The 8,680-nt window shown below is 37.2% G+C and overlaps 1 long non-coding RNA gene across 1 annotated transcript; it reads left to right on the forward strand.

Annotated features, from left to right (window-relative positions):
* The first annotated feature begins 1,861 nt into the window (after positions 1-1,861).
* On the forward strand, positions 1,862-8,680 carry LOC308061309. The gene is made up of 2 exons (XR_013927167.1): positions 1,862-2,233; positions 2,409-8,680. It is a non-coding gene; the product is annotated as an uncharacterized lncRNA (long non-coding RNA).

The following is an 8,680-nucleotide window of genomic DNA, read 5'->3' on the forward strand; positions in this document are numbered from 1 at the left end:
TTGTCCAGCATGGATAAAATTATACCATCTACAGCATGTCACAGATATTGATAAACTAACAGTTGTTCCTATCATCTTTCATCCTAATAAAAACAGTGCTATAGAAACAGAAACTGAAAAAGCCCACTCTTTAATTTAATTTAATAAAATTCTCTCGTATGAAGGATCTTGAAAAAGGTAATTTACATTTGAAGAAATTCAGTGTCATCTGTATTGGCAAACAGAATGGCAATTCACACATTCAGCATGTAAAGATTACAAACTGATTTTTAAACTATTTTGAGGACACTTACGGTAATAGGGATTAAATTGAAATGCAACCCTGATATTTTAAAAATTTCAATGTAATAAAAACATTTTTTTAAAAATCAAAGATTTTTTAAAAAAAGTAATTATCTTTGAGTCAGTCAAAATATATTGTTCTGATTTTAACTTCTTATATTATGACAATATATTTATTTTACAAAATAACACCATAAGAAAAACCTTATGTTAAAATTCCCAAAATGCCTTTACTTCCAAAAAGGAAGAAAAAGACTAAGATGCTCCAACAGAAATTCTTTTTTTCAGGAGTATCAAATTTATGGATGAAAGGTTTGTGAAAATTAGATCTAACTGTTTTTTCTCTGTACCTTATGAAATATTAATGCTCACTCTTTCTGTCAGATGACCCTGGCTTTCACAGACGGCCGTCAGACAGATGGTTATAAGATGCTGGCAGAGAAGCTCAAGCTGGTCTGCTAAAGCTACTAACATAGCTCTTTACTCTTCTACCATATTAACACATATTCAGGATTTAGTTTTTGAAGAATGACATTCTACTTAAAAAATAAGTATTAGGTTTTGTACAGTCTGATGTTTTATAGGATTTTGTAATATCTGATTAGAAGATATGTTAATAAATAATGAGAGGAAGCATAAATTGGTGAAATTTGAAGATTGCACAACTAGAATGACATAATTGGAAGAAACTCAATCATTAACGCTTCAGGAGTAGCATAAAGTAAGGTGTATTGCATAATGTCAACGCTTTGTAATGTTAGTCCAACACAAATATCTCACAATTAAGCAGCAATAAAAAACTTATAACATATATCTTGGCTAATACAGCTTCTGAAAAGATGATTCTTATATTGTCTGATTTGATGTGATGACAGCTGTAGTATTGTATCCCATGGATTTACACATAGTTGTCTAGAACACTTCATTTTAAGGAAGAAGAGTGGGTGGTGAAATTACCTTTGTTTAGTCATGTTGATTTTCACATGATCTTCAAGATACTCATGCCTCATTAAGTAGACAGAGAACAAGAAGGCTTATTATGTGGTGAAACCTTAGTTTAGACACTTCAGGAGTTTGTCTTCACTTTTTCAACTCATATGAATGTGATATGCTCTTCCATTAAAGATAAAGATACATTAGCGCTCCCACAGATGGACTCATGTTAGTAATAGAACATGAGGCCACAGCCAGAACATACAAAATCAGCTTGAATAACTTTTTAAATTTAAGCTAATTAATAGATAGATCTTTTGTTAAAAAGCAGCATATGTATAAAAAATTATGATATTGTAATGAGCCGTGCAGACACTTGTTTCAAATGTGTCTATATCCCCTTATCCAACATTATGGTTCTCTCTTTCTCATCTCTACAGTTCCCCAAAACATTTGAATGTGGTTTTTCATTAACTGACTGAATTTAGATTACAGTGGTCTATAGGGACTAACTCTCCTCCCCTTTCTAAATATAAGTCCTTCTGTCTATACAAAATGCAGCATATCCCATTCCCTTTTCTATACATGAATGCAGACAGTGGATGGAAGGTTATCCATGGCAGATCATGTCTGGATGTCACTGTCAGCTTCCTCCCTCTGCTCAAAACAAAACACAGGAACATCATATGGTAAAACTGGAGGATTATGACTCTTCCTCCTTCCCCAAAAATCTTCCTTGGTAGGCTAAACATCTGAAAGTTCAAGTTTGACCCATACTTTGTTTTCCATAATAAGAACTGATTGATTGAATTCATGCTTGAGAGAGAGAATGGACTCTTCAATAAAACTCCATTAGCTGCAAATTGCTATAATTTATATACAGCGTTGAATACAAGCTGAAACTTGTGCCAATTTGTCATTCTCAGTTTCTGAGGTTGGCCATAAGAGGTCTCTTTGTCTCACCAAGGCCAGCGACAAGCCCACTCCAGTACTGATAAACAGGTGAGAAATAGAAAATGTAACAAGATAGTGATGAGAAGAAATATTGGGATGAGCAAGATAGCCCAAACTAGTAAAAAACAGCGGGTTTGGTTCTTTTAAGGTACTTCATTTTTCAATAATGAGTAAGAGATGAGAGGCATTGTCCATGCCTGTAAGTGATGCAGGAGATGATCAGCCAGGATCAATGGCAGGATGCAGGTGTACCCGAGGCAATGCTCTAGATGCAGCAGTGAATGGCAACTGCTTCCTGTAGAAGGGAAGATGGGTGTATGAGGCTTGACCAAGATGCTGAATATCCTCAGCCACCAGAAATAGGTGCTGGCTCTGAATTCTGCAGCAGCACAGCAAGAAGGTCAGTAAGTAGAGAGGCAGACAGAATATATAGATCCTCTGCTTTCTTCTCCTACAGGTGTGGAAACCAGGGGCCTCAGTGCTGACAGAAATGGAGTAAAGCTCAGTGGTATAAAATTGCTACTGCCATAAAGATGGTGAAAACCTGAAATGAGAATGCTAAAACTCTCCTACATTACTTTTAACAAGAGCTCGGTTTAGGGGAAGGAAGCAAGCCAGCTGCCCAGAGAAGAGGTGAGATCGCTTAAAGATGAAGTCAGCAGCAATGCATGTTGTCCAACACACATATTGGAGGAAGGAGAAGCCATGTCTTACCCTTTGCCCCGCTGGGGTACACATGCCAGTCTGACATTGTCTTCATTTTTAAACTTTTTTCTTTACCTGCTTACAGTCAGAAGAGCTATTATACGGTAGAAGTTAGAACTGTCTCCCAGCCCAGGCAAGACCAGTCATAGCACTGAATCACTTTTTTTTTTTTTGTTCAGTGCTGTCTTGTGCTTCATGTGACTGACTTGTATCTTCACTGCATTTGGACAAAAGTGGTGTGTATTGGAACTACTCTGCTGCACCTTTCTTCTGTAAATTTTAGCTTCTAAAACCATTTTCTTTTTAAAAAGGGGTAAAATAAATCTGTCCCTGACTGGCTATTAGAGGGCTGAATATTTTTCAAAACAAAAAGTTGAAATAACAGTCCTAATGACAGAGTGATATAGAATGTGGGAGAAAGTTTATTTTGGTATGTAGAAGCGGGCCATAGAATTACAAGTTACAGGGATTAAAGATGATTTTACCAAAAATGTTTTTTATTTGCCAGCAGATAATCTAAGCTAGAGGTTTCTTTTAACTGCTACTTCAATTAAATCTAATGGGCATGTTTCTATCATCTTGATGTTTATTCTGCTTACCTTTTATGCAATTCCTCTTCCTCTCGCTTTCTCTGATTTCAGCCTTCTCTTGGCTTCCAGGCTATATGTATGCCTCTTTCTCTTTGTGCTTTGTTGACCAAACCCTGTGGCTGTATCCTTACTTCATACTCCTCCTTACTCTTGTTGATCTACCAAATTATTTTTTTATGAAAAATCTATCAGCAAGCTTGTTTATGTGCAAACAGTTCCCAAACAGTATTTTTTATTTCTTCATCAAATTCTAATTCCTATATCCAGTCAGATTTGTATCTTTTCCTTTATCTTTAATAAACCACCCTCTGGTTCAGAAAGTGAAAGAAATCACAGAAAAAATTGGTAGGATCTTACTTTCCCCTTTTTGAAATATATAGAGTCCAGACGCACAGTTCAGATGTATGCAGACCTTAAACTTCTGAAATATAAGGGGAAGCCACTTGCTGAAATAAGTGACAGGTGGGTTTTTTAAAAGATATCTGAGTCTTTGCATGTGGAGTCTCAGAACTAATTAAAAAAATACGAACAATAAGATTTCTTCTAAGAACTGAACTAGTTTATCTTCTCAAAAAATGTGCATCTCAAAAAGGTTTTTCTACCTTGCTGAACGAGCAGGAAACTATTCAGGAAAAAAAGGTAGCTGAAGATTATTTGGTATAGATTTGTCTATTTACTCTTCAGTGGACCATACCAAGAATGAGACTGGCCCAGATGCTAGGATCTATAATCTCTTTCCTTTTTTATCTATGTAAACTATTTATCCAGCTGTATTTAAGCAAGTTTTTTTCTGATGCTTTATGAACACGTATCTTTGCTAAGTATTTCAGCTGCTAATACTGCCATTATGTCATTGACTATATTTACAGTTAGCTTACCTCCTAACTCAGTGAAATGACTACTACAGACTTGATTTTTAAGTGGAACAAATATACCATCCCATGACTATGTCTAGAAGGAACAGAGGAAGCAAGGCACAGGACTTAGTTCGGATCCCATCTCTTCTAGCATATCTCTGCCTCCCACAGTTGAGACAGAGAGCAACTACTTCTTTCTTCTTTATTCCCTTAATAAAATTGTTTTCTCGGGGTTTAGAGTCTATGACTTTTTGTACAATATATTTCAAAACAACTTAGATTCTGCCTAGTGATTAATTTTTGTGGCCAGCACTTGATTTTGTTGTTGAAGATAAACTGGCAAGCTTTTCGTCTTCACAATGTCAGGACAAGCCAAACTGGTGGAGGACTTGGACCTGAATGCTGGTCATTTCTGTGAGAACATCTGAAGTTATTCCAAGTGGCATCTTGCACAGAAAAATAAAAGACCCAAGTACCAGGAGCAAAAGAATATTGGGACTTTGCTAGTGGACCTTAAACCTAAAGAAGCACAAGTCCCAAGGTGTTACCATGCGAGGGCTCTATTTCATTACCTTTTCAACAGAAGAGGAGAGAGAAGAATCAGGGTGTCAGTGACTGTGGAAAAGCTGCTTTGTGATTACACAGTAGAAGCACTGTAGCCTTGCTCTGGACTTCCTCAGATAGCACAGATGTTTTGTTGCTGAAGTTGTGGCCTTCTCTACTCGTGTTCCTCCTGATCAGCTCGCACAGACCCTAGCCGTGGTGGCATGACAGGAACGGGAGAAACCTGCAGTGCTGCTGCCATGACACACATGGCTGGGCAGAGCTGAACCAGCTTCCACTGGAGTCATTGGCAAACTTTGCTGTCTGGGCTAGTGCCAGATCAGATCAATGGAGTTGTGCCTAATTGAAAGTCTTTTAATTTACGGGATGGGATAGAACAAGAAAGAACACATCTAGTTACTAAAACATCTGCATGAACAGGAGAAAGTTTAGCTGGTGTTATAAATCAAGTGGCAAATAATGAGAATTAGTGTTTTAACTGCAGGAAAACTAAAATCGTCTTGCAACAGTCGCTTTAACAACACTGATAGGACTTGCACTTAGATTTTCTGATGGCAGGTTCTTTTTGCTCCAAACTGTCTTCATAGACCTGCAGCTTTCATAAACCTAGGTGCCAAGACTAGCAGTGGAACAGGCATCAGTGCTTTCACTGCACAGCTTATGGGTAGGTAGAGACAGACAGAACCATTTTATTTGCTTTTATCAGACTATGCTTTCATTTGGCATCACGTACAGAAACAGTTCCCAAAGTGTGGCTTGCAGAGCATTCACTGGTGGTCCATGAAGCATTAGCTCATCACATTGTGCGTATTTCGTTGTCTTTTTCTTCTTCTCTATAAAGACAACTAAAACTGGATTCAGTGCTTTCCTAGTACTGCTCCTCAAGGCACGCAAACGCTGTACTACTTGCAGGAATGTTACAGGTTTCTGAATGCATCAGTTAAAAAAAAGTCTATCAGTCCTTCCACTCACATCTCCTGAAAGCTAACAGCTGGCCCTCCTTAACTATCTGGCAAGCACCTGGTGCACAGCAATAAGAAATTATAATGCCTGTATTCTTTTTTAAAAACATGACAAGGAGGCAATGCAAAAACAAATCACAGTAATGCATGATTATTCCAGCCTTGGTTTGTGCACAGTCAGCATGCTGAGATATTCCAAGCCAAGAGGATTTTTTCCTTGCTTTTAGAGAAAGATTTATTCATAAGGGTGAAGAGGGCAAATTCCCAACATTTCAGCCCTCAGCTGGCTTTTGTCAAGGGTTTCTTATGCACACACATGGTGAGGCTTGGCTAAGGCACAGGGGAAAAAAGTTATGAAGTAAATTCTATGGATTGATATATATTCTTTGTAGTAATGTTAAGGTTTGCCAGACTTCTCATGGATGAAGAATGTGAAAGCTTAGGAATATATGCAGATCTGAACATAATTTTACACGTACAAATAGCACAGTCTTTGTTTTGCCACTATTACTTTACCATTGTATTATCTTACTTTGCCATTAATTCCATTAAATACAGTCAGTAACCCTTTCAACTACACGGCTGGAATAAAAGTAACAATATCTGGCCTTCCATGATCCTAGCACTAGTGAGTTCACTTCCCCCCTCCCTGCCCCCATATGTAGGGTAAGACCCATGCTTATCTGACAAAGAATTCCTTCGTCATTCTAAATGTACAGAACACCCAAGACAGCATACTCATTATAATATTTAAAAAGCATTTGGGTTTATTTCTACTTCCTTTTTTTTTTGGATTTTTTCTGTATGAACGAATAAGGTGAACACACATTTCAGAGCTAGCTTCTACCTAGCTCTTTTGGGGGCTCACCCAGCCTATGTAAGGGTTAGAGAGAAAGCGATACCCCTTCTCTCAGGTGAGACACATACTGTTCCATAGCGACTTGTAGGTTCTGGTCAGTCTTCTGTGGAATGTTTCATTTCACATTCTATGTTTAAAAATAAATTAATAATGTTACAAATGTTGCATACCAAAATCATTGTCTACAGCAGCCAGAGTCCTAAGAGCAGAGGCTGGGGTTTGTAACTCTCCTAGTTAGGTATCCAAACCACCACTTGTGTGTTCCCTTGGGCTTCTGGTATGACTTGCATACTTGGTGCAGCAGTGGATTCTTATTGCTTGCCTACCTGTCTTTTAACAAAGCTTTTCCGCATGTATAAGCTGTTTTATTTGGGAGTCTACTGAAACTGTGACAGAGGGGTTGAATCCCCCCCAGGACAATGAAGAAACTAAGGCTCCTGCTTCACATGTGGGTTATCTGACAAATAGACAGTATGGAAAAAATCTAAACATTTATAGAAGCAGAACTTGCTGCCACAATTTTAACTTCTTTTTTTCTCCCTGACCAGCAGAAAGAGCAAACTCCATGCTTTGCAGCTCTTCTGAGCCCTCTGTTTCTTCCTGGGAAGAAGGCTTCAGCCCTTCATGCATAGCATGTCAAAATTCAGTTTTGCTTTTACCATTGAAAAGAGGTGAACAGGGTCTTCTACAATTATGCAGACATTACTGGTAGGAAGAAAGGCTTATTTATCACTTTCTTTGATTTAGGAACTTATATTCTAAGTAGCTTTTTAAGTGATTTTTTTGGATCTCGCCTTTTTACACAGTTGCTCTACCACATGATGCATGGACTATTATTTCAATATCTCTCACTTATTGTGAGGAGGAATAAGATTTTCATTAATATAATGGTGAGCAATTTTGAAAAAACATATCATAAACAACATTATGAACTACCAGTTAAAACTAATTTAATTCATATTGTTTTGAAAACACATCATTTATATGACAATAAGTAGTAAAATATGTGTTGCAGTTTTAAGAACCAGCATTTTCAGATTGGCAAAGACTCCAAAAGACTGTTTTAACATTAACAAAGATACACCGTAACACTAGCTGAATTGGCAGAAAATATTTTTTAAGTGACAAAAGTTAAAGTGTTCTTGGAGAAAATATGTTGAAAAATTCAAATATGACCATAGGAATTTAGAGTAGAGACACATTTCTTATACCACCAGTCAGGACCAAAAAGTTTTGTGTACACAAACAGCATTGTTTATCTGTAGAAAATAAGGACCTTTAATGCAGTTAATTTTCTCCCCAAATCAGATATTTCACTTATTTCGTCCTTTTCAGTTCTAAGACTTTATGGTTTTTGATACATTTGATAAATGTAGCTGTCAGAAAAAAAGTACATTTAAAGGAAGCTTCACAGCACGATGTCTTCATTGAACAAAAACTTGAATAAACAGCATGTGCTAAAGCAGACATTTCCGAAGACTCAGAATTATATTTTCCATTTGCTTAGTTCGGTTCAGCTGGCATTTTTGATTCTTCTAACATATTTTCTCCTTTTTGTAACCCCGTCTATTAAATACCTATACACCTTTTGGAAAAGTGGATAGAGCTTGCAGGTGACTTCAAAGTTCCTTCTCTCTTTATCTGAGGAAAAGTGACACACTTAAAAAGATCTGGAAAAGCAGAAGTCCTCAGCTTAGTAGAGGAGAAATTCAAGCTCCAATGAAATGAACAAAACTTTCACTGACTTCGAAGCATTGCTGTTTGACTCTGTAGCTATGTCTATACAGCAGTGCATGCGCCTAAATAACAGTATTTAAGAGGAGAGTTTCCCAGAAGGTACCACTACGTGGGGCTCTGTGAAGCTGTTATTAGCATCCAACAGACACTGAGATACCAACTCAGGAGAAGAAAAAGGAACAAACAAACAAACCAAACAAACACACACAAAAAAAAAAAAAAAAGAAAAAAAAGAAA

This window comes from Falco punctatus, assembly GCF_963210335.1.
Source record: "Falco punctatus genome assembly, chromosome: 3".
Lineage (NCBI taxonomy): Eukaryota > Metazoa > Chordata > Aves > Falconiformes > Falconidae > Falco > Falco punctatus.